This window comes from Corvus brachyrhynchos, unplaced genomic scaffold, assembly GCF_000691975.1.
Source record: "Corvus brachyrhynchos isolate BGI_N302 unplaced genomic scaffold, ASM69197v1 scaffold116, whole genome shotgun sequence".
Lineage (NCBI taxonomy): Eukaryota > Metazoa > Chordata > Aves > Passeriformes > Corvidae > Corvus > Corvus brachyrhynchos.
This window is the reverse complement of record NW_008240221.1, coordinates 12,015,822-12,039,527: the sequence shown is the minus strand read 5'-3', so window position 1 is coordinate 12,039,527 and position 23,706 is coordinate 12,015,822. Positions and strand designations below refer to the sequence as shown.

Below are 23,706 nucleotides of genomic sequence, written 5' to 3'. Positions count from 1 at the left end.
ATACAGGGAAGTTAAATTGTGGTGGAAAAGAGCCCTAAGATTCCATTTATTTACTTCCCTAAATAATTATCCATCTCATTTTTAGTAGCATGACTCTATTATTGATTAGACTGTAATATACAACCCTTACCTTAATGAAGAAAATGCAGATCATTTGTCATTACTTCTGTTAATGCCTTCAGCTGCTGGAATCTGGGTTTTGTAATGCTATACACAGAAAAATATCTATATTCATCTGTCTATGTTGCATTCTGATTTTTAGCATCAGTAGCCTAAACAAGATTGGAAGTAATTTACATATACATTCCTTTTCAGCTAATCACCTGAAAACAACTCACTAATCATAAGTTAAGCTTCACAAGTTTCTGGTGAGTGGGGGAAAGACTTATTCTGACTTTGTGGATGCTGAAAGCTTGATCGCAGAGAAATTTTCCAGCTTTCTTCCAGCATCCGCGTGAAAGCCTTGCTTTCACCTGCACGCTGGCTGGGAACAGTGAGAGGTTTATTTAAACCAATCTTTTATCTTGCAGCTGTATGCAGTTTGTTATGTTACTGACTGGAGAAATATTTTGAAATGGGTGTTGTAGGGTTTAACCAATCATTCTAAGAGGTGGATGGTCAAAGGACCAATAACCTTATGCCATTCAAGCGAACAAGGTTATATAAATGAGTTTGGAAATTAATAAATAAATTCCCTTCCTCTGGACTGAAGTCTATGCTGCTTTTCTCACCATTCCCAGTACAACAGTGACATGACTTCACATGTGGTATAACTGAGGAATATAGAAGATGTGGTGCTTGTTAAGTCCAGAAAGAAAGTCTTGTGGAAATGGGGATGGAATGCAAATGATTGGGCTTTCTGTCCTCTTTGTTAAACATAAAACATCACTTCAGCCTGGAGGCATGACTGTTAATAGATACTCTGAGGTTAATGGCCAAGTGACTGTGAATCATAGTTATATTGTGAAAAGGATGGATATCACTAAAATATTTGTCAACAGCTGTTTCATTTTTCAAAAGGAAAAAAAACCACCACCAAAACCCAGCAATTCATCAAGGACTTGTGGCTTCTCTATGTAGTTAGGTGACATTAATCTTGTGGTTATTGTCTTTAGGGTGTTTCTAAGTGCTTTTGACAGCACAGGTTGTGCTCCCTTCTGATCTGTGTTGACATGACAAATCTAGGGAGGATTTCCTGTTGGTGTAAGTCAGAATAGCTCCAGTTGGAATAGCTTGAATACACAGATGTCAATGTGCATGATATTTGGATATTTTCAGCATATTTTCTCATACCACATTTTGTTTCCAGATGCCAGCAATTGATGTTTGATTTCTAGACAACCTCTTAGAAAGCAGTTTCATTGCTGTATTTTCCTTGAGACTAATTTTAAAGAAGGCTGGCAGTCTGAAATTTCATTAAAATAGGAGAAGAGGGAATGTGTTCTTTTAACAAGTTAGAGAGCAAAGAATCTCCAGATTGATACAAAACTTATTGGTTTCTCTTATATGATTGATTGGACCACCTGGTGCCCAAGGGCATCTGCTAAACTATAGAGTTGAACTAACTTTGATCATGCAAAAGAGAGATTGGACTGTGCACTTTCCTCCAGTGACTGGAAAATGGTTACCAAGAAGGGAGGAATTGGCATATGTGATCTGTTTCTACTGTGCTGCTTGACTAGTTACTGATAATTCAGCAATCTGACAAGCTATGGCTTGGGAGAACCACACAGTCATCTTAGATTATCTCTTTTAGCCTAAAATGTAACAGGAGGAAATATAAGAAGTTGTGACTGAAGTGAAAATAAAATAAAATAATAAATAAAAGCATAAATGATATCACTCTCCTAAAATGAAAACCTCTTGTCTTTTCATTGTATTTAATTTGTGAAGCATGAGATAAGAAACCTGGGATTGCCAAGTTGGTTCAGGAAAGAAGTGGAAAAATGGATTGCAAATTTCAGAAAATTTTTTCATGCTGTAGAAAATGACATTTTAAAGAACGCCAACAACCAAAGAGTTATTTTATGTGATGTGCAGCCATGGCTATTACTGGAACTGGAACCTGAATGATTTTGATTGATTGCTCTCCAGGTGTTGGGGAGCCCTATAGGAACATTTTGGAGGACAGTGCAAAAGCTAAGGCAGTATTATCCTCACTGACAAATCAAACTTCAAAAAGACAAACTGTTCTCTATAGCACAAGGGTCATTGGTTTGTAGTGAGTCATCACTGCAGAGGCAGGAGACAGCTGGTGGCACTGGGAAATAACCAATTCCTTTAACAACTGGGTGCTGTGTGTTTAGTTTGGCGTGCATATATATACACATAAGTATACACTGCAGTACTTTAAAATCTATGTATGTCTTTGTGTGTCTGTGCTTATTACTGTCATCTTGTGAAATCAGTCCTTTCATGAAATAATTAAAGGTTTCAGGCATTTTTTTGCCAACTGACTGGCATTACAGGTGTTCTGGATCATATGCCTGTTTCACTTGGTTTTGTAAACTGACAGAAGGTGAATCCTGGCATTATCTGTGTGCTTTCACACTGTGGTTATGTGGGAAATAACGTCTCTAGCCACTTCTTACTATTCAGGGAATTAATAAACAACAGCAGTGATACAGAGCAAAAGAGCAGTCATGCATTTTTCAGTCTTTTGGAAATTCCCTAGCCATGGGACCACATGCCCTTTTGTTGACTCTCCTTCTGGGAACTTTTTACACTGAAAATGTCTCTGAGTAGGTTGTCTCCTTTTAATATCTGTATTCTTCACAGGCTGTTTTTTTCATTTTGTTCACTGGAGTGTGAAGGAGAAACTGTTCTTCAGGTGGAAGTCTCTTCTGAAGCTGCTCCTATGACTCCATTTCTTGTCCATAATCAATTAAAAATAAATAATAATAAAAAAGGAATCAAAAGGCCAGAAATCTTATCAATCTGCATTGCTTCTGGTGGACCTGTCATTGGATCCACTCCTGTTTTCCTTCCACTGCTATTGCAAATAGATCTTCCCTCATTTTGACAGGCAGTGAATACTCTGCCACAAAAGCAGCACTACAGAGGTTTTGCAGCTGGGATGGATCATGGCCTCCACCTGTTTCAGGTGGTCATTGATGGAGTTCAGCACACCATCAGCTGCTCTGTGGGTTGCTCATTCACGTGCTGCTGACAGGAAACCTTCCCTTAGCAGGTAAGTGTGGGTTGCAAGGGTTAAACTGTCAGGTTATCACTGAAGGGGGAATGCCTTCAGCAAACCTCCTTCCTCTGCTCTCTGAACCCCTGTAATCCATTTTAGGGTGTTTTTTTGAAAGCGTCTATTTTGTAAAATGGACAGAAATAAAATCACTTTCTGAAATAGTCTCAATTTTGAAAATAAGTGTTGGCTCTTTGATGTGTATTGCTATGTAGCTTTAGGCACAAATATAAGTATATCGCTTTAAAAGTAAACATAATAAAAGCATTGTTTCTGTTGTCCCATGATCCAAGAGAAACTAGCTTTTGGCACATTCCACAGTGTCTATCTATGATATTTAGTAATTTTCTGGAATAATTGAAAATTTTAGTCATATCTGGGATTGAAACAGGCATTTCATGAAATGACTGAGTATTTTAGACATTTTTAAAAATTACTATTTTACTGTATGGCTAAAAAATACACACTTAAAGATTTACTGAGGAAAGAAGGGGGATTGGTGGCTTCAGTCCTCTGATTACTCCATTTTCTTCTCTCCATCCTCCCCAGCCAGGCCTACTCTTCAGTGCTGTGCTTCACAGGAGTTTCCTTTGGCTTTAGAACAACAAAATGCTGCCACTCTTTGTGGGTTTTGTGGTAAGTTCTACCTCCACTCATACAGAGACTGGGGTCCATGTGCTTTTTGCAGCTTGCTGTTTGTGTGGAGCACTAACCTGTACCTCACTTTTACTTATTTAAGTCAGACCTGCTTCTGTGCTTCCTTGCTGCAGCTTTTTCAGCAGAATGTACTACCCTGATTATTGGTGAGTAAAAGTATAGAGATTATTATATTGAAACAAACAAAATTGTGTGATTTGGGTCTGGCCCATGAGAATTCTTTCAAAATACTCTGTCCCAAGAGCTAACGTGTCCATAAACAAACATAGGGCTTGACAACTTGTGTGTGTTTCCCTGTAAGGCTAATCCATCATAGCCTAGGGAGGGATATGATCATGCCCATGCTTTTATTTGACAGACTTTATATAAGTAGGTTAGGGAAATTAATATTTTAACCAAATCCATGTATCTTTTTGGATTCTAGTTTACTTCAAATATTTTCTCATGGATCCTGGGATGTAGGGGGAATTCAGTTAATTTACCAAGAATTATTTTCCAGACTGAAGTTCTTTTGCCTCAGTCTTGCTCTAATTCTGGATATCCCTCTACTTCAAACTACAGCCAGATTATATAAATTTGAGATACGGACTTAGTAAGTCTCTGGGTTGTATTGATTTTTGCATGAATTTGAAATGCAAATTCAATGTCTTTCTGGTCCAAACAAGAGAAGTTATGATTCTGCTTAACTGAAGAAGGAGCCATATTTGGCAGCATCTAGGAAGGATAATGTATTCCAGGTAATCAATTCATGCTTCATTGGCTCTTTCCAGTAAGATAATGAATAAAGGTGCAAGCTTTTTTTTTTCCTGAAGCTGATTAATTATCTCCACAAAATTTATTTTATTCATGTAGTGATCATCTGACGTTAAACAAATCCCTAAGTATTCAATGTACTTGTACTCCATTAAGAATGGATCTATTATCCATCCATCCACACTTTCATAAAAAAATTACGGTATTGTTATTGGCAATATTTGGGCTAGAAGCAATTAATCTTGTATTACGAGGCAAGATGAAACTGAGGAAAACCAAAAAAAATATTCACTAAGATAGGGTAAGATAAGATCAGTTAGATAGGAACTAAAAATCTCTGTACATTTTTACATTAGTGTCTGACTCCTGATACAACACCCTAACTACCTGAGACCAGATCTACAAGGTCATGTAAGTTTGTAATTGATATTGATTTCAGGGGAAGCAGGAAAGTCTAAATAAATTTCTGGATGGGAACTTTGGACCTTAAATTATTTTGTATAAGGACAGTCCTTCTGGAGACTGGTATAAAAATGGAGTCCAGGTCCATCCACTCATTGCAAGTTGTTGATGTTACCTGGCCTGATGGTCACATTTGCCTTATTTTTTTCAGAATAATGTGCACTTTAATGTCTGAATATCTTGGAGAGACGATTAACACAAAATATTATAATCAGACTAAAACACCCTTCCCAAATAAAAAATATGAGAAATGCTGATCCATTTAATACAAACAAATATCTATTCGATGCCACTCATAAAAGAGATCACTGTTCAGTGTGGCCAAAGGAGTGTATTGGTATTATGACTAGCTAAGTCCTATCTATAAGAGATCCTTTTTAGTCATAATGCATACAGAAAATATAAAGGACAAACAGTGGAAGAGGACTTGCTGTCCTAAAAAGCCTTAGGCATTTCTGATGAGTTATTAATTTGGCTGTCAATATTTTTGCTATGATTTTTATATCTGGATTGTCCTTATTACATGCAGCTCTTATAGACCTTTCTTGCGTAAATTATCAGTTAAAGTTCCAGCATCTTTTGAAGTCTGAAAGAATCTTGCAGATAGGGTGTGTGAGCTTAAATGGACATAGTTGAGTGAAAATCCAGAGGAAGAACCCCTCAGTCTTAGGTTTTCTTTTAATTCAGTTGATGCAGACATTAAAAGAATACACCCTTTGGCTAGATCTGCAAAGATGCTCAGGCTGAACTTACAAATCTCACAGCAATTCCAGGAATACAAATCTAAAATCCTGTATTAGTTCCCTCATCTGAGGAAATGGCCTCAAGTTGCTCCAGGGGAGGTTTAGATGGGATATTAGGGAAAATTCCTTCACAGAAAGGGTTGCAAAGCATTGAAATGGGCTGCTCAGTGAAGTGTTGAGTCACCATCCCTGGAAATGTTAAAAAAAATATTTGGATATGGTGCTTGAGGCTGTGTTTGATGGTGAACATGGTGATGGTGCTGGATTGGTGATTGAACTTCTTGCTCTTAAAGGTCTTTTCCAATCTTAATTATCCTATGATTCTGTGAAGGAGGAGCAGAAGGCTGTTTGTACTTGTGTATCTGTGTCTCCACAGAGAGAGTCAGGGAATGCACCTGGGTCAGAAAAGTTGCCTGGTGGAAACGTTCATGTTCCTCTGTTGGCTGTGATGCTGCTGGGTTAGCAGTGATACCTAATGTTAAATTCGGCAAGACGCATCTGTGCTCCTTTCAGAGCCATCTGCCATACAGAGATCCAGATTCCTCCCATCCAACCTTTGATGACTCTTTAGGAACCCTAATAGACCATGCTAGGTTTTGTTTATGGACAAGGGAAATTATACCAGGCTGACCCCACCCAGCAGAGGTGAAATTCCACTTTTAAGTTGCTGTGGACCGAAGAGGGTATCTTGAGAGACATGCCTTGTCTGCGAGTCAGAAGCTTGGAAGAATCTGGCCTGAATATGATGTTTATAATCAGCTAATGACTAGCAAATCTGTCTAGAGAGGTAGTTAAATCCCCTTGAAACCCAACAACAGTGTAAAATTGTGATGTTTCCCACAACAAGGTGGTCCTTATTATAAAATTAAATTGTTTTTTTGATACCCTATTTCTATGCTGACATGTCTTACCTGAATGGCCTGCACATGTAAGTGTCTGAGGACATGACCCCCATGGGACTCAGCATGCACATACAGATTTCTATTAAAAGTCACAATCTGCACTGTGGAAATGGTGAATTTCTGTCAGGTAAGGGAATGGAGGTGGGTGGAACACACACTCTGAACCTCATACAGCAGTACAAAAAGACAATGAAATAATAATAATTGAAAATATTTTAAGTTTTGGAATATGTCATCTAGATATTATTACATCAATACAAACCAACACTGAGTTCTTAAATTTCCAGATTAAATCCAAAGATGACATTTAGACCTCATTGAAATTACCAATAATCTTCTCAGAGAACTAAGATTTTGTGCTGTGGGTTTTCCAAATGCTTAGTACCACTGAGATTATGGCCTTTGCATCAAGTTGTCATCAGAATAAAGCATACTCTTCCAAATATATTTATGGTGTCTTCTAAGTGAGATGAGTTTTTAATTTAAAGTATTTTCCTTTGAATTTGAAATAAGGACCATTGATTTTTCTTATTTTCAGCTGTGATAGAGAAAAATAAGTAGGTGAAGGTTGTGTACCATTAACTACAAGTGAAGGGCTAGTTGACCTCAGCTGAGCCATTGATGAGGGTGAAGCTAATGGGAAAAAAATTGATCTCTTCATAATTTGTCAAGTGAAGTGTGGTTAGCTAAAAAATCTCATTATCAACACTGTTCTTGGGAATAATAAAAAATATCTGTTAAGTCAATTTTATTAAGCTCTTCCTAGGTATAGAAGGAGTCTCAGTTGTCAGTCACTATATAACCCAATGTTGCTGGCATGTAGGTGTCACACAAAGTGATTGGTGATGCCATTCTCAGGCTTCTAGCAAGGGAATAAGTAAACCCATTGCCTCAAAATAAAGAGATGCAATTTAATAGAGGGCCTTAAGGATTGATCTTCAGGGGAGATCTATGAATTAATCTGGGAACTCACATGTTCTTTGGCCTCTCACACAGTACAATGAGTTTTTACTTTCTTTTTTGGCCATAAAGCATTTATCATAGGACTCATTAAAAAATCCTATTAAATTATGTTTCGGTAAGCTGTGTCCCTCATGCACTTGGGAAAAGTGTGAAATGTCTTTTCAACTGAAGGAAATTTTTGGTTTATATGTGTAAAGCTTTCTTGCCTGGGGAAACAAATGATGTCTCCATAGGGTGCCTAGCTCAGCATGGAAGCACGATCTCTATGTAACCCTGATATGTAGGACACCACTGGAGAGTGTGCCTCGGATATCAAATGCAAAACCTCTGTTGATTGAGTGAAACGGCTTACCCTCCTGGAGGCAGCTATAGCAAAAATATTCTCTGCGGATCAAATGAAAGCAAACAGCAAGTCTTGGATGGAGGTAACACTTCTGTATGGCAGAACAGGATGGTTGGGGCTGAGTTGAAGGCTGTCCATGCTGTTAAATGGTCCCTGGGCGCCACTTTTTTCCTGACCACCTATTGTTTTTGCTAATAATTATATGGTCAGAGCTTTTAGAACATTCTCCTCGTGGTATGGGTTTTGCTGTCATGTCTTGGAAAATAAGAGAGTTTAATGGCATGGGGATGGCCAGCCGTGAGCTTTATGCTAGCAATAGGAGTAACACATAAAGCCTTTTCAACAGAAATATTGTTGCCCATATTGTTCTGGATTAGAACTTCACTTACCAGGTCTGAATTCCTGTCATGGGTTAGCAAGCATAGTCCCAGAAGTGATATTCTTGCAAAGAGGTGCTTACAGCTTCCTCTATGACCTAACAGAACTTATCAACTGGCTAGTTTCAATATGGACAATTTTTTAAGCCACTTAGAATTTTGACTGCCTCTGTGGTACACATTTAAGAACTGACAACTTGTGAGCAAAAGCACCTGTGCTGGAATAAGCAAATGCTGAAGCAGCTCTCATTTGATGAGAAATTTGAACAGGGAGAGATGGAAGCGATGAGGACTCTTGCTCCAAATTGGAAGGAGAAGACCTCAGTTCCTAGAGATACTCCCAGAGATAGTCCTAGAGATGAAGATGATGAGGACCTTTTTCTCCCAGGAAAAGGGGAGGGCCTCTATTCTTAGAGATGAAATGCTCCCAGAGATGGGTGAAAAGAACTTTTGTTTCTGAACAGCTCAACCTTAAAATGGTACCCCAGTAGCTCAAGATTGGACCCTCGAAAGCAGTTGTGGGAAAAGCTGTAAGTCAGGGGAAGGGACTCTCACATGTGAGCAGAGAACCAACATGTGCAGCTGTCTCGTGATACTGAAGCCATGAGAGAATTTCTTGTGGAGATGTCTCCATAGCATGAGCAAGAGAGCCTCCTCTCCCTAAATGAACTCAACAAGGTTATTATGGAAGTGGTAAACAGACTGAAAAATCTCAAGGGTTGTCTTTTTACAGTGGGAGAAGGGGGAAAGGTGGGGCGAGGAGAAGTGTTCTGAAGGTGTGGTATGATTTTTGGGTTTTTTCCTTCTTTTAGGTCTGTTATTAAACTTCTTTATATTCTTTCAAGTTTTGTGCCTGCTTTGCTTTCTCCTAATTCTTATCTCACAGAAGGTAAATAGTAATGAGTATTTTGGACCAAACCACTACAATTCCCATCCTAACTCAGCTGCTGCTTTTTGGCTTTGGTCAGATCCCTTCAATACCCTTTATCAGTTGACTTCCTCTACATATTTTTGATAACTGAAATGAATGTATGTCACAGATATATGAGAAGTACATTTATACATAAATATATTTATACATATATGTATGTATGTACACACATGCAAAAACGTATATGCAATTAGGTATGATTAGGTATGATAATTGCAATAGTCTGTCATTTTCAGTGTAATTATTTTCTCCAATTATTTATTACAAGCAATAACTCTTCTTTATTATGTACAGGTGTGCCCATGGAGCAGATGCAAACATCATTCATGCTAAACAGTCTTGCACTGTCCTTAGGAAGTAATTAATTGTACAAGTTTAGGCTTTTAATTCTTTCCTTTGAAAAGGCCAAAATAAATTTCTTTTTATTAATTGAAAATATTTAGTGAAGGTTTCATGTGAACATAAGTGAGCCTATAGGTTTGCCTCTGATCTATTCTAATCACAGGTAGCTTTAGATATTTGACTTTAACTTGGATAGCCTGATCACTTCTGTCACATGGCTTCCTTTCTATGTTGTATTTGTAAAGTTAACTAAAAAGGAAAGGACAGGTGTCATTTGTGGTACAGAGTGGTTTGCAATAAATTGTGTTGTATATGTATTTTATAACTATTTGTGTTACTGTCACTGTGCCAATATTATTTTAGATAACATGTGGAAAGCAAATACAGTCTTGTTAAGCTAAATCAGTGATTAACTAACAGAACTTTTGCAGATGCCCTTTCTGCACTTCTCTAATGAGTGGGGCGAAGTAATGAGAATTCCTGCAGAAAGGATGGCATTGCTTCTTGTTCTGTTCACAAAGTGTCCACCAATACTCCCCAAGGGGACTGGTAAAGTTGCTTAAACTCTCTCAAAAGGCAATAAAGGGGATCACACTTTTAAAACATAGCCTAGGGAAATACAGCAGCACATAAACTCCTTTGGAAATTGCTTGTCAGGTTCATTTGGAATGCTAAAAGCCAGAATGAGCTTCCAGCTAATAATTATTTCTGAGTGGGAGGGTTGTCGGTGCTCTGGGGAAAAACAAAAGATTTGAGTGCTAGTAGTGAATTTGTTTCTGGAATGCTTTGCAAAACAGAAAATTTGTGATTTTTTTTTATCCCCACCCACACTTTTAAAGTCTGCTGCTGCACTGGCTGCAGCCACAGGAGACATTATCATTGAGTTGGCAGGGTCCTGGATCAGGTCTGTAGACTCCTCACAGCTAACAAGAGAAAAAAGATCAGATTTTTCAGTTGAAAAGGTATGTGACCTCTTACAATTGGCTGTTTAAGTACTACATCTATGCAAATGCCATTAAGAAGCAATGCTATGCAATTATCAATATGCAAGACTTAGTGACTTGGTATAAAAACCAAAACAAAAAAATGCACTTATGATTTGTGAGTAATAAATACAGCTAAATAGTTCCTTAATGGGGATTGATTCCCTTTTGGTGCCCAGTGAACTCAGCAGACAGTCACAGTGATTTCACTGGGCTTTGATGGGTGGGATTCATCAGCCTAAATGTAGATGTGCATCTGACCTATAGCTTACCCTGGCTTTATAGTCAGGGAGGGTAAAGCAGCTTTTTTTTATGGTTGGGGTAGAAAGCAGCTTGGTTTAAGATGCATTTCATCTCTTCCTAATTTAGATGTTTGAAAGAGATTTTGTAAATTCTGTCCTAAAACTATGCATTTGTCTCCATTGGCTCTAAATGGAGCCAGAGTGACCAGTTGAGATGGAGATGAATCCCCCTCTCAGTGAGTGAAAAGGTCAACATCTGCTGTTTATACAAGCTGCTCTTTGCTTGAGTTGTGCTATAACCCCACCAGCTTGAGACTCTTCTCCTTGCACAAAGTGCCTCTTAGTGCCCCAACAGCATATACAAGGCAAACTAATGCAAATGGACAATTTTCTCCTGTCGAAGTTGTGCCATTTGGTGGTAAATGATTCTTGGACCACACGGAGGTATTTGAAAATTTAAGCTCAGCAGAAAAACTAAAGCAATTTTTGAAAGTGTAAAAATACTTCAACACTGAAAAAAAATTTGTGATTTTCCATGTCAGTGACATTTCATTTGGAAATGTAGCAAACTTTAGTCTTTCAAATTTACTTCTAATCAATGACTAAAGCATCAATATAAATCAAAGTTTTTTCATTATCTGAAATATTTTTAAAATTTTTTAAAACATATTTTTTATGACATTGTATTTTGTATTTTTTTGCTCCACAAAAAACAAAAAAAACACCCCACAAAATCAGATTTTCTGTTTCCTTGGTGCACAGTAATGTGTGTTAAACCCCAATAGGATGCTTTGTCCAAAGTTAATGTATTTGTAAAACCTGTGATGTGTTTGCTTTATCTCCATATTTCAGCACTTGTGTAGTCTTTGCCTAGAGGCAGGTTTTCATCAAAATTTCTTGAAGTGCTGTAGCAAGGGACTACAGCCACAAATGGCTTTTAATGTTACTGTCCTCAGCAGGCTGCTGCAGAGCTGGGACAAACCCATACAAGTCAGTGAGTTACCTGAACTCAAAACTCGTGTAGCAGTTTGGGACATTAAGTATGGAGATTTACAGATACCCACTTGGTTCAAGTGGGGACAGTAAATAGCAGCACACTCACTGCAGTTAAGAGAGTCATACTCTGGTAACACTTTCGACTTCTCACTTAGTGGCAGCACAGTTTAGCCTTTTCCACTCCTTATGGCAGGGCCTGCCCCTGATCATGCTGTTGGCAGTCGGGGGAAGCTCCTTATTCTGGAGAGAGGATGAGGTCTTGCCTGTTTGCCTTCTGTTCAGCATTGCTCTGTGGTGCATGCAATGACTCTAATGTATTCACTCAAGCAAACTTCCCAGGGAAGCCCATATATCCTTGAAGTCAGGAATTCTTAGTTTGTTTTGGGTTTTTTTTTTCTTTCTTTTTTCCCCTCTTTTTTCCTTTCTAGAAATAGATTCATTCTCTGGTAGGCTGAGAACAGCCATTGACTGTGTTCCTGTGCTGTTGAAAACTTACTGTCAGAAGTGTTTGCTGACATCTAATCAAGGCAGAGATGAGGGATTTCTTAAAAGCAGTACTTCTGATGCATGTCAGCTTGCTTTGCTTGGTCAGTTGTTGTCACCTCAGCTTTAAAGAATTTTAATTACAGTAGCTGTTATGAACACACTCCCTTAGGGAAATATCATTTTCTTATATTTGAATTGATTTGTGTGAGTGCAGTTTACCTTCTCCTTAGAGCAACTTGTCTCATGGTTTGAAATCTGAGCTATCCAAACTTTCCAAATTTGTGAGCAGATGCTACTGGTGGGACTCCCCAGTGTGCCAGTCATTTTTTTCCCCAAAAGGATATGTGCACACAGGCAGGTTGTAGGCACACAGCTGTGCATGAGGAGGCTGAATTCAGCCTCGGGAGCAGTCAGCTGGGTGGCTCCAATGCAGCCAGAAGGGAAAAATCTCTTACCGAGTTGTCATCGTTGCTCTTAGGTAAACCCCAGTGACCTTAGGGCATCTGCTTCATGCAGGAAATTCTGGAGTGGAAGTTTTTATGTAAAAATGCATAAAATGCAGTCTCCCATCTGCCTGAATTCCTACTGAAAACAGGAATTTTGTCTCCAAGCTCTCTTTGGCACTTCTGTACTGTTTTTGAAAGTTACTACAATCACTGATATATTTGCAATATGTCAGAGCTGTGTCCCTGTAGAAGTTACATCAAATTGTATTGGTGGAAAGCTAACGTAAGGGTGCCTTGATTTAAGCATTTGGATATTTTCCCTATACTTTAAGCCATTTGGCAATAGTGTTTACTTGGATCCAGAAAGAATGAAAACTTGCCTGATATGGAAAAGTGATTTTTCATTTTAAACACCTTCTCTCTTCTGCAGCTGTCTCAGATCTCAGTTGCAGATAACTGCCCTCAAAGGATGCTTTTCCAACAACTTCATATTCTTTATCTGTAGAAGTTGCAGTAGCTCTTTGGTACTTAAACCAATGACAATAACAGACTGATTAATTTCTCTTCTGCCATCCTCTACTTTGCACCTTCTATAATGCTCCTATTACCATGATCAGTACTTTTATCTCAGGGGACAGATGAATTTCCAGTATTTATGGCTGTTTACTCTGCATGGCTATTTTTTCAGAGAGCAGAGAATTGCATTTCCAGTTTATTCACCTTCTCATACCTTCAAAGCTGTAAGCCATGTTCTATCAACCATAAATGCACTTGATTCCTTGGAGTACATGCTCTGAATTTACAACAGTTTGGTACAGAAAAGTCTTTTGAGACACTAATTTTGTAATTCAGTTTATTCTACTTGAATTATGAGCCAAGTAATAAATCTACATTATTTATCTGCACTGGTGATTCCCAGCCAATTGTGGAGGCTACTCTCCGAGTAAGCTGTCTTCTATGCTGTGTCTATTAAAAGATATTACAAAGTTTTTCCTTTCCCTGATTGCAGAGTTTATGTTGTTTGAGAGGTCTTGTTCAGCCTTTCAATTGTACGTATTCCTATAGTGTCTTTAAAATTGTCTAAGCAACTTCTCCATATCCAAGCAGTGTGTACCTTCTCAAGACAGATTTAAATCTCATTAGAAGTTTGGCTTATCAAGACCTGGATCTTCTTCAGAAGGGAGAAACACCATAAACATTGGATTACAAGTGGATAGACACAGATTATAGCAGATCGTAATATGAAGACTTAGGACTTTGGGCAGTTTTTGCATCACTCTCCATCAAGAAGATTAGACATGAAGAAATGGCTGGAAAATTAACAGTAGCTAAGGGGAAGAACTCCTGTGGAAATGGAAAAGGACAGTTCAGAGGCCAAGTTAGAACAGTTGTTCTTGATTAAATCTCCCACATAAGACCTAAGAAGTGGCTATAGATGTGTGACCTCTGAGGATGGTCATCGGAAGATGGGTAAATTATACGTCAGTCAGATGATCATCCATTACCAGGAACATACTGGTGAAACTAATAGAGCTAGGCGTGTAACAATATGATAAGGACAACGTCAGCATAACTTGAGAAGATCAATTTTGTCAGACAAGAATAATTTGCATGTATAATTAGGAAAAAAACCAGTGACCAGGAGAGGAGATGTTATATAACTTGACTCTAATAAAATACTGATCTTGTCTAACAGGACACTCTTACCAACAAATGGGGTTTATAAATCTGTCATAAGGTGAGAGCAAAACTACTGGGGATAAAAAATAAATGAAGGGATTAAGGGCCTATTCTCAAAGTGAAAGAAAGACTGCTTGCTGTAGGGATTCTCCTGGCTTGGAGTGTATGAAATAGTTTCATTAATCACCTTGCAAGATAGAAGAGGGAGTAGAGCTGTAATATCTGCAGACTCTACCAACCTGGAAGGGGATTGCAAACTCTTAGGAGGAGAAATCTGAGAGACTGAAAACATGATTCAAAAAGATTCATGTATGTCTTGACATGCTGAAGAAAAAATCTCTGGGAAAAATAGGACAAAACTCCTCAGTGAGGAGAGGTGCAGAACATTATCCTGAGGAATAATTAATTGCATACATATAAGAAAGAGAGCACTCTTGGCAAAGCAGAATTTAAACAGACGCCACTGATTCCCTAACTGAATGTGAGTGAAGAAACTCATGCTGTGAAAAGTAAGCCCCATACTAGGGTATGTGGCAGACGTGCTCTAAGTTTTACTCCTTCCACTTTACTCAGCATTCATAAGACCTTGTTCTGTTCCCAGTTTTGAGCAGTGCACAGTAACAGATGGGCCAACTGGAGGGAGTCCAGCAGAGCGAGTGCTGGTAATCCACAGATGTAGAAAACATGACCTTTAAGGTGAGATTGGAGGAATTTGTTTTTCTTAGCCTAAAGATGAGAATACTGAGGAGGACATGGTAACAGTGCTCTCTAGGTTTGCCAGCAAAAGGAAAGAAATCATCAGTTCCCTGTGTCCATAGACATGACCAGGAAATAATAGCTTAAAATGTAGCATGGGTTATTGAGGTAAGACATTAGGTAAAAGCACGTCACTCTAATGATAGAACAAGCCTCTGTCTGGAATGATTTAGATATAGCAGATTCTGATTTTGGACCAGTGCTGGATAAGACAAAATTCTCAGCCAGAGATATGTTCCTTTGTGGTGAAAGCGTTACCACAGCAAATGAGGCATGAAGCACCTCGCTGTCCCAGAAGTCACACACTTGAAATGAGGCACAAAATAAAATGTGAGCTAAAAAGTTGAAAGGCACTGGAATAGTTGATGGCAAGGCTCCTTTCAAAGCCCTCTTTCTCTGACTTTACAGCATGTCTTTACATAGCTTGATTTGGAGTGCTTATCAAACCAGACTTCCTTTTGTGACAAGGTAATCCACCTGGTTGGGCCCTGCATAGAGAGCTTGTCAAATGAGAGGGCTTGGCAATCACCAACCATATGAAGTTCAGCAAGGGAAAGTGCCGAGTTCTGAACCTGGGTTGGGGCAACCCTGGATGTACAGACAGACTGGGGAACGAGATGTTGGAAAGCAGTGACACGGAAAGGGACCTGGGAGTCCTAGTTGTGGCAAGTTGAACAAGTGGAATAAGTCAGCAGTGTTCTGGCAGCCAGGAGGGCCAGCCCTGTCCTGGGGGGCATCAGGCACGCAAGCAAGGGGATTGTCCCACTCTGCTCTGAGGCAGCCTCACCTCGAGTGCTGGGGGCAGTTTGGGGTGCCACAATACAAGAAAGGCATTTAAAACTATAAAAGAACATCCAAAGGAGGGCAACAAAGATGGTGAAGGGCCTTGAGGGGAAGCTGTATGAGGAACTGCTGAGGTCACTTGGTCTCTTCAGCCTGGAGGAGACTGAGGGGAGACCTCATTGCAGTTACAGCTTCCTCGTAAGGGGAAGAGGAGAGGCAGGCACTGATTTCTTCACTCTGGTGATCAGCGACAGGACCCGAGGGAATGGCCTGAAGTTGTGTCAGGGGAGGTCTAGGTTGATTTTAGGAAAAGGTTCTTCACCCAGAGGATGGTTGGACACTGGACCAGGGTCCCCAGGGAAGTGCTCACAGCAGCAAGCCTGACAGAATTGAAGAAGCATTTGGACAATGCTCTCAGGCACATGGTGGGATTCTTGGGGTGTCCTGTGCAGGGTCAGGAGTTGGACAGGATAATCCTTATGGATCCCTTCCAACTCAAAATATTCTGTGATTCTGTGAAAAGTGGCACATAAATAAAATAAATAAGACCATTGTGACCATAGGCTATACAGGCACAGTTTGTTTTCTGGCTGCACATTACATTTTATTGAGAAAAAGGAGGACTGGACTGGAATACTTCTTGCTTCTCTCACCTTTAAGTTGTATTAATTAGGCTCTTTTGTGCATTCTAGAAACGTTAATTTTGCTAACCACATTCAAACCCCAATGATTAGACTCTGACAGTTTTGATATTTTTCTTTTCAGAATATGATTACAGACACAGTCTTTTTAAGAGTCATATTTTTCAGAAAACATAGTGTGTCACCTTTTATGAAACCCTCCCACTTTGCACACAACTAAATCTTGCCCATTTGATCCCAATGATGAGAAATGTAAACCCCAGAATTTTGTAAGAAAGGCTAATGTAATTTTAGAGAGAATATCAACTAATATAATGTTATTGTTATGCTATGGCTATTATGATGATATAAACTTTCTGTCCTTAATGCAAATTTTATTAATTTTCTCAGCTTTTGTTTAAAGAAAATTATTTATTTAGACTTCTAAATATGCTGATTTCTGTAGGGTTGTGCTGGAGGACTACCTAAAGTGCAGCAAATACTTTAAGGTTGCATATAGTCAAGAAACAGTAAGTATCCTCTTTGCCAAAATACTGCTTTATGCTAGGCAGCATAGATGAGCACAGTGACTGATGGATGATTCTCCCTTATAAAATTAGAACGTATTTTAATTCTTTGTAAATACTTTTGCATAAGGGGAGAATGGTACACGCACAAGCAGAGTGTAATAAAACTGCTCTTTGAAATACTTGGAAATCCAAAGATAGTTCGGTTAATAAGAAGAATCTGCCATAAGAAGAGATCAGGTAACAGTGACTCATTAGCAAGTAAAATATTTTCTTTAACTTCATGACTTTTTCTGCTCACATGTGTCTTTTCATATGCCCAAGTCTCTCGTGTTCCCCAGACATGGCCCAGGTTATATAGGTTCATATGAAAAACCCATTCAATCCTATATTCATATAAATCAATCTAAATAGCTTTTCTAATGCTTTAAATAAATTGCTGGTAATCTGTTTGTAGTCACTCATATTGGTTCAACATGGATCTATAACTGTTCATCTTGTACCTACATCTGTTTCTGCAATTTAGAACATCTTCTTGTGCTGTATGTGAAAGTCATTTCCTATAAACAGAATGAGCCGTGAGCTCTCTATTATGGGACATTCATTTGGAGAAGGAAGGAGAAAAGACGTAATGGCTATTAGGTTGTTTCATGGTGTATTCATGAGGAGTCAGTCTCTCATTTCCAAGGCTGTAACTCAGAACAACATTAACACACCTAAGACAACTCAGATTTTCCTCACCATATTGCTCATTTTCTCCCAGTTAAAATCAAGTTATTTCATCCCACAACCTCCAAGGGCCGCATGTATACAGTTAAGGGTGGGTTTATGAGAAAATATCACTGGTCCTAGGTTATTTTACTTTCCCGATGGGTTCTCCAAAACACAATGTTCCATGTTGTCTCTGAAACCTGTAAGCTGTAACTCCACTATATACTTACTTGCTACTTAGAAACTGAATTTTTCAGACCATTCCCACTGCGGTGTAGATTTTACCTTTATTCAGCCAGCAGGCTGAATGAACAAGTAAAATGGGCTTCTGCTAATATGAACAACTTTAATAGAAAAACTGTCACTATCAGAGCAGATTATATTATATTTCTTTATACAGAAAGATGTCTTTTACCTTTTTCTCTAGAAGCACGAAAAAACATCTGTCCAGCAGGCAAGTGATTGTTAACTCAGTTTTAAAGAACTTTCCTAATAAATAATATTTTTGCACTTTGCAAATAAAGTCCTAAATCTTTTTTATTCTATACAATTTTTGAATGCTGCAGAGTGGAGTGGTAGGACAAGCAATGGTCCAGAGTCCAGTTTCTGGCTGCTTCTGTGTGCTGTTTTGCCATTGATGCCAACATGTTGCACTGATTTTGAAACAGCAGAATTCATTCTCCCAAAAATTAGATGTCAGTGCAATCTGGGGATGCAAACTGAGAAAGGAGAGGTAGCTGTTATCAGTGCTGGTGTGGGATCCTCTCCTTGCACACTCTCTGATGAACGAGACCCAGAGACTGTGGTAGGACACCTGTTTTGTTACCTGGTAAAAAATATGAGCTGGTTTAACAGAAACTAAATTTAAGTTCAAGTTGCAGTAACTTATATAAGGAGAATAATACTTGCAGGCACAACTCTATAATATCATCTGCTTTCTTGAAGAACTCTATTTATTTTGTGCTCAGCCAATTTCCCATTTTTTTCACGCCAAGGATGTAATGCAGACTCCCATAGCTTGATAGTTTTCCCTTAACAGCCATCTCAGGACACAGATGATTTTGAACATCTCTGGAATTTTAGCACACAAGTTAGCTGGATTTGTTACAATGTTCAGCAGTAAAATAGCTAACAATGCCCCCATTGAAATAGAGGTAGTTAGGTTTCAGACTTAACATTCTTTTGGAAAGTAAGGGAAAAACCATATCCTCAGAGCTGTAATTTCAGGTGTTTATCTTTGCAATGTCCCATATTTCACTCCCATGTTTCCACAGCCATGGCAATTACTGGTTTCATAATAACACAAAAGTAAGCTGGAACTCCTCTATAGCAATGTATAGCAGAGCATGGCTAATTTTGTGGATGGAGCTCTGCAGAGCATAGCTCAGGCTGGGAACAGATGTGCTTTTCTCAGCCCAACTCTGCTTGTGAGGAGATTACTGTGCATCAGTGCTGACTTGCTCTTATTTTCTGGCAGAGCTGATTGTGTGAGTGCTTCTTCACCCATTTCAGTTACATAAAGTCATATTAGCTTAAGTAATGGGAATAGGTCATGGTCAACCCATTTTTGTTCATTTTTCTTTTTTTTTTAAAATCAAAATGGGTTAAGGAATGACAAGAGCTGACTTGTGGAAGCTGTGACTTTTGCTACAAGAAGAGAGGCAGAAGACAGGCAGTGGACAAACCTGACTTCCAGGGTGCGCATAAAATTTTTGAACAATTTTGGATGTGACAGTGGGAGAGCTCCCTATCTGCCTTCCCTAGATGAGTAATGCTCATCTGCAGCAGGAACAAGAAGTGAAATTTCAGTAAAGTGTAGCCCCTGCTTGAAACCTTGGGACAGACAAAAACCATCCACCTTTCCAACCACAGACATGCTGAGCACAGTGCTGAGAAGTGAACTGTTCCATTCATTTGAACGCTTCAGGCCAAACATTGAGATTATAATTGATAAAATTAGGATAGTGAAAATCTTTAAATGAAAAGAACAGAAAAATGTTAACAAATGAAGTGATAAAAAAAATATTGATACGGCAAGTGAAAATATGCTCTAACTATAAACAAAATATACAGTTACTCAAGCCAAAAAACACACATAGTATTTGCACAGAGTTTTACTAGAGTCAGAATCCTAATAGCAGTGGTAGAGTATCCTCAATATCCTGAAATATAAATATACAGGAAAGTTTGGTTATATGCTTTAGCTATTCCTTTGGTAAGTGAGGTGCAGTGAAATGATGTGGTTAGGAAAACGGTCCACATCATAAATTCTTGAAATAGAGAATGACAACTGAATACTTTATTTAAAGCACCATACTTCCTGACATTTGAGAAACAGACCAACAGCACATGGTCTACTTCACAAGCAGTTTTGGATAATAAGACAAAGCAAAGTAATTCCAGACTAGAGGTTTTCAATGAGTAGTAAATCTGCTGAAGTGAGAGACTGAAAAATTCAGCTAACCAGATAGAATTCCCTTTCAGCCTTTAGCTGAAAAGAATGGAGAAAATTAACCCTGGGGAAATGCTTCAGCATGATGTTTTGAAATAGAATATCTCCTTGAGGAAAGGGCAATTTTTTTTTCTACATATTTTAAAGAATTGTGTGACAGTTATAAATATGAAGCTCAAATTCATTGTGCAACCATGGTGCAGTTCAGGCCTGTCGCTGTGCAAACCCAGTGCGCTTTAGACATGAGTTCCCTGGGTGTCCCAGGAACTCCTCATCCAGCTGCATAGATTAGATAATAGGCTGGTCTGAATCAGTGGAGAGACTCAAGACAAGGTGAACCTAACCCCTAGCCTGCTTCACCACAAAGCATCTGATTAACTGGCAGAGGAACTCTCCAGGTGGGAATTTCAGCCTGTCTTGAAGAATTTTCTCGGCAGCTCCAACTGTGCTTGGACCAATCTGTATGCTCAAATGTGTTGATTAACACTGAGAGTGGAGAATCTGACCATTCCTGAAGCTTCTTGAGGTGATCCCTGCTGCAGAATTGATCAAACTAGACATAAATAAGACACTTCAAATAGCCTGTGAAAACTCCTTCAGCAGGTGCAGAAGTGGTCAGTGGGAAAGTCTCTTGTGTATGGTAAAGATAGACAAGAGATGATTTCATGTAGTAAGACCACAGGTGGAGTGTGTGTAAGTGGAGTATCAGAACAGAGGTTTTGAGAGTTTCACTCTGAATAGCTGAAGGTGCCATTGCAAGGACCCTCAAAATTTCCTCATCACCATCCAGGCTTTGACCAACCATCCTGTTTGAGAAATTTGGTTCCCCTTGTGAACATACCTTGTATAAAGATCCAGTAGTTTCAGATTCTTTTAAAGATTCTGTCTGTGTGTTCAAGAATTTCTCATTTTCTCATTTATAAGTCCATTAAATAGTATGTAGAAAAAACATAAAAAAGCTAAGCAACTGTAGACAAAGTATCTTGGTATTTGTCAAATCCATTTTCTTCCATTTTGATAGTTTCTTCCCCTTTCCCTAAAACAAACAATTGTAGAACCTCAAATAAAACGAAATCCCAATCATACAGGAATTAAAAAAATTAGGTTCTAATCTCCCATCTCCTATTTCTGTTTCTGCACTTCATGCTCTCAATTGATTAACATGGACCGCCCCCCCCTCCAAACTTTCAGATCTTTCTGTTAAATAGCTGAGCTTAAATAGAATGAATTCTACATGCAAAGCTAGCCATGTTATTGCAGGTTTTGTACTTTTTATCCACTGCCATTCTGTTTATTAAAGGGTGAATAGCTGCATCTATATGACACTTTTAGAAGGTCAAGAGAAAGTTCAAGGGCTTCCTCCAGGAAGCCATATATTCACAAGCCAGGTGTTCATAAACATCACTGTCTTCTGGCACTTTTGCCTCACCATAACCCATCCTAATCATGGTAATTGCATCACTTGAAAAAATATCCCCCAGATGTGACCCATTCCACTATGAGTTTGTTCTACTCATACAGCATATTATATTTAATAAAGTTGTATAATACAATTTAACCAGCTGTTGATTATATTTGGTTATATTGAGCGTTGGAGAGAAAGAATGTGTTTGATGGGGTGCAGCAGAGGAAATGAGAGAAGGAAGCAGTTGAAATTTGTAGATACCTTCCAAAAACTGGACAGGCTCAACACAGCTTCTCTGGGCTCCAACACCTTGACTTCCCAAGGGTACAAAATCCAGGCAAGGTGACTGCTTGGGTTGTGCTGACTACTGGATTTTACTGACTACAAATACAACTCTGTCTTCCTGCAGGATCTCTTTCATGAGCTCTTGTTGCCAGTATCACCTATTTAGGGAGACAGGGAACTGACAGCAGGATACTGGGAAAATGTCTGACCTAGCTGAATTACTCATAGGGGTTCAAGAATTGTTAAGAGAAAAAGCACATTATCAAGTACAGCAAACCTTTTCAGTCCTACAGAGACAGCAAACAGAAAAAAACCATATGGACTTTTCAGCCCATGGTGATCTGGAAAAACCTCAGGTACTTACGTTTATATAACATTCTGGGCTTTGTTTCAGCTTAAATTCCTTAAAAACCACTTGGGCATAGGAGAGGAACACTTCAGAGGAAGACAGGAAATACAAATAAAAGCCTCTTCAGCCTTTAAAATATGCCTCCAAAATAACAATGCACTGAGGCAGCAAAAGAACCCCAAGCTTTTGTATACAATTCACTCTGCTCTTACCCTAAAGTAACTTAGGCAAAAACCGAAGTTAGATCACATGTAAGTACTTCTTTCTTCCCACTTGCTTTGGTTTTATTTGGTTCTTACTCAGAAAGTTGCTGTGAAGAAAGCGAGAGAACAACTTGTGATTTACACCAGGTAATTATAGCTGCTGCCCCACTGTTCCCTGCACACAGTATTCCTCATGCCCTGTGTCGCATTATGAGGAGGAATTCCTTTCTTCCTTGCATTCCTGTCCCAGACCTGGCTGTATATCAATGACTGATGTTATCTGTGCATAGCTTTCTATTTACATTTATATCCTTTAAAGCCAATGAAAAGCTTGAGCAATACCAAGTGTACACTGTAATCAGCATGTAAAATTTGTCGTGTGTCCCAGGATCTTTGGATGAAAAGCTTTCTATATGCATCATTGCTATTAGTTTTTCCTGCATCATTTGTCAAGATAAATACATAGTGTTGTTTAGCACAATGTACTGGAAACTTCTGACTTGCAAATTAATCTGAAACATAGAACCATATAAAAACATTTTATGCATCTAGCACTGATGATTTAATTTTTGCTCTTGAGAAACAGTCAAAAAGGAAAGTTAGCAATACATATACACAAGTTAAAAGAACACATGTAATGCATTAAAAATCATTGCCTTCAGTTAGACATCGATTGTCACTATGGAGCAGTGACTATGATGGGAATTAAATTAGATTAACACAGCCAACACAAAAAGCTTCTATTACTGATAAAAAGAAAAGAACAGGACCTTTCAGAATGCAAAGGCAGATTCAGCCATAAAAAACATTGTAGAAATCTAATTCTAGTACTTTTCATGGAGCTGAGCATGTAATGTCTGTTCACATGTAAAGATACCCTTGAGGAGGAAAAGCAGGAGGAGGTGCTTTATGTTTATGCTTTGGGTTGTCTCTGTGGAAGGAAACTGAAGAAGTTACGAGGTTGATTAAACTTGTGGTTGGGAATTATGCCCAGATCAGAAATGAAGGTTGCTGCTTCAAGGTCTTTCTGGTAGCAGAGATGATATTTTAAATAATTTTTATATGTTCCACTTTACTCAGAAGTGTCACATGGTAATATGTTACACTCTCTCATGC

At 38.7% G+C, this 23,706-nt stretch overlaps 1 long non-coding RNA gene across 1 annotated transcript in view; it reads left to right on the top strand.

The window, feature by feature from the left end:
• The first annotated feature begins 8,977 nt into the window (after window positions 1–8,977).
• LOC108449266 overlaps window positions 8,978–23,706 on the top strand; it is a 19,109-nt gene continuing 4,380 nt past the window's right edge. The window contains exons 1-2 of the long non-coding RNA XR_001865416.1: window positions 8,978–9,125; window positions 18,590–18,595. This is a non-coding gene — a long non-coding RNA (uncharacterized LOC108449266). The remainder of the gene's footprint in view (window positions 9,126–18,589; window positions 18,596–23,706) is intronic.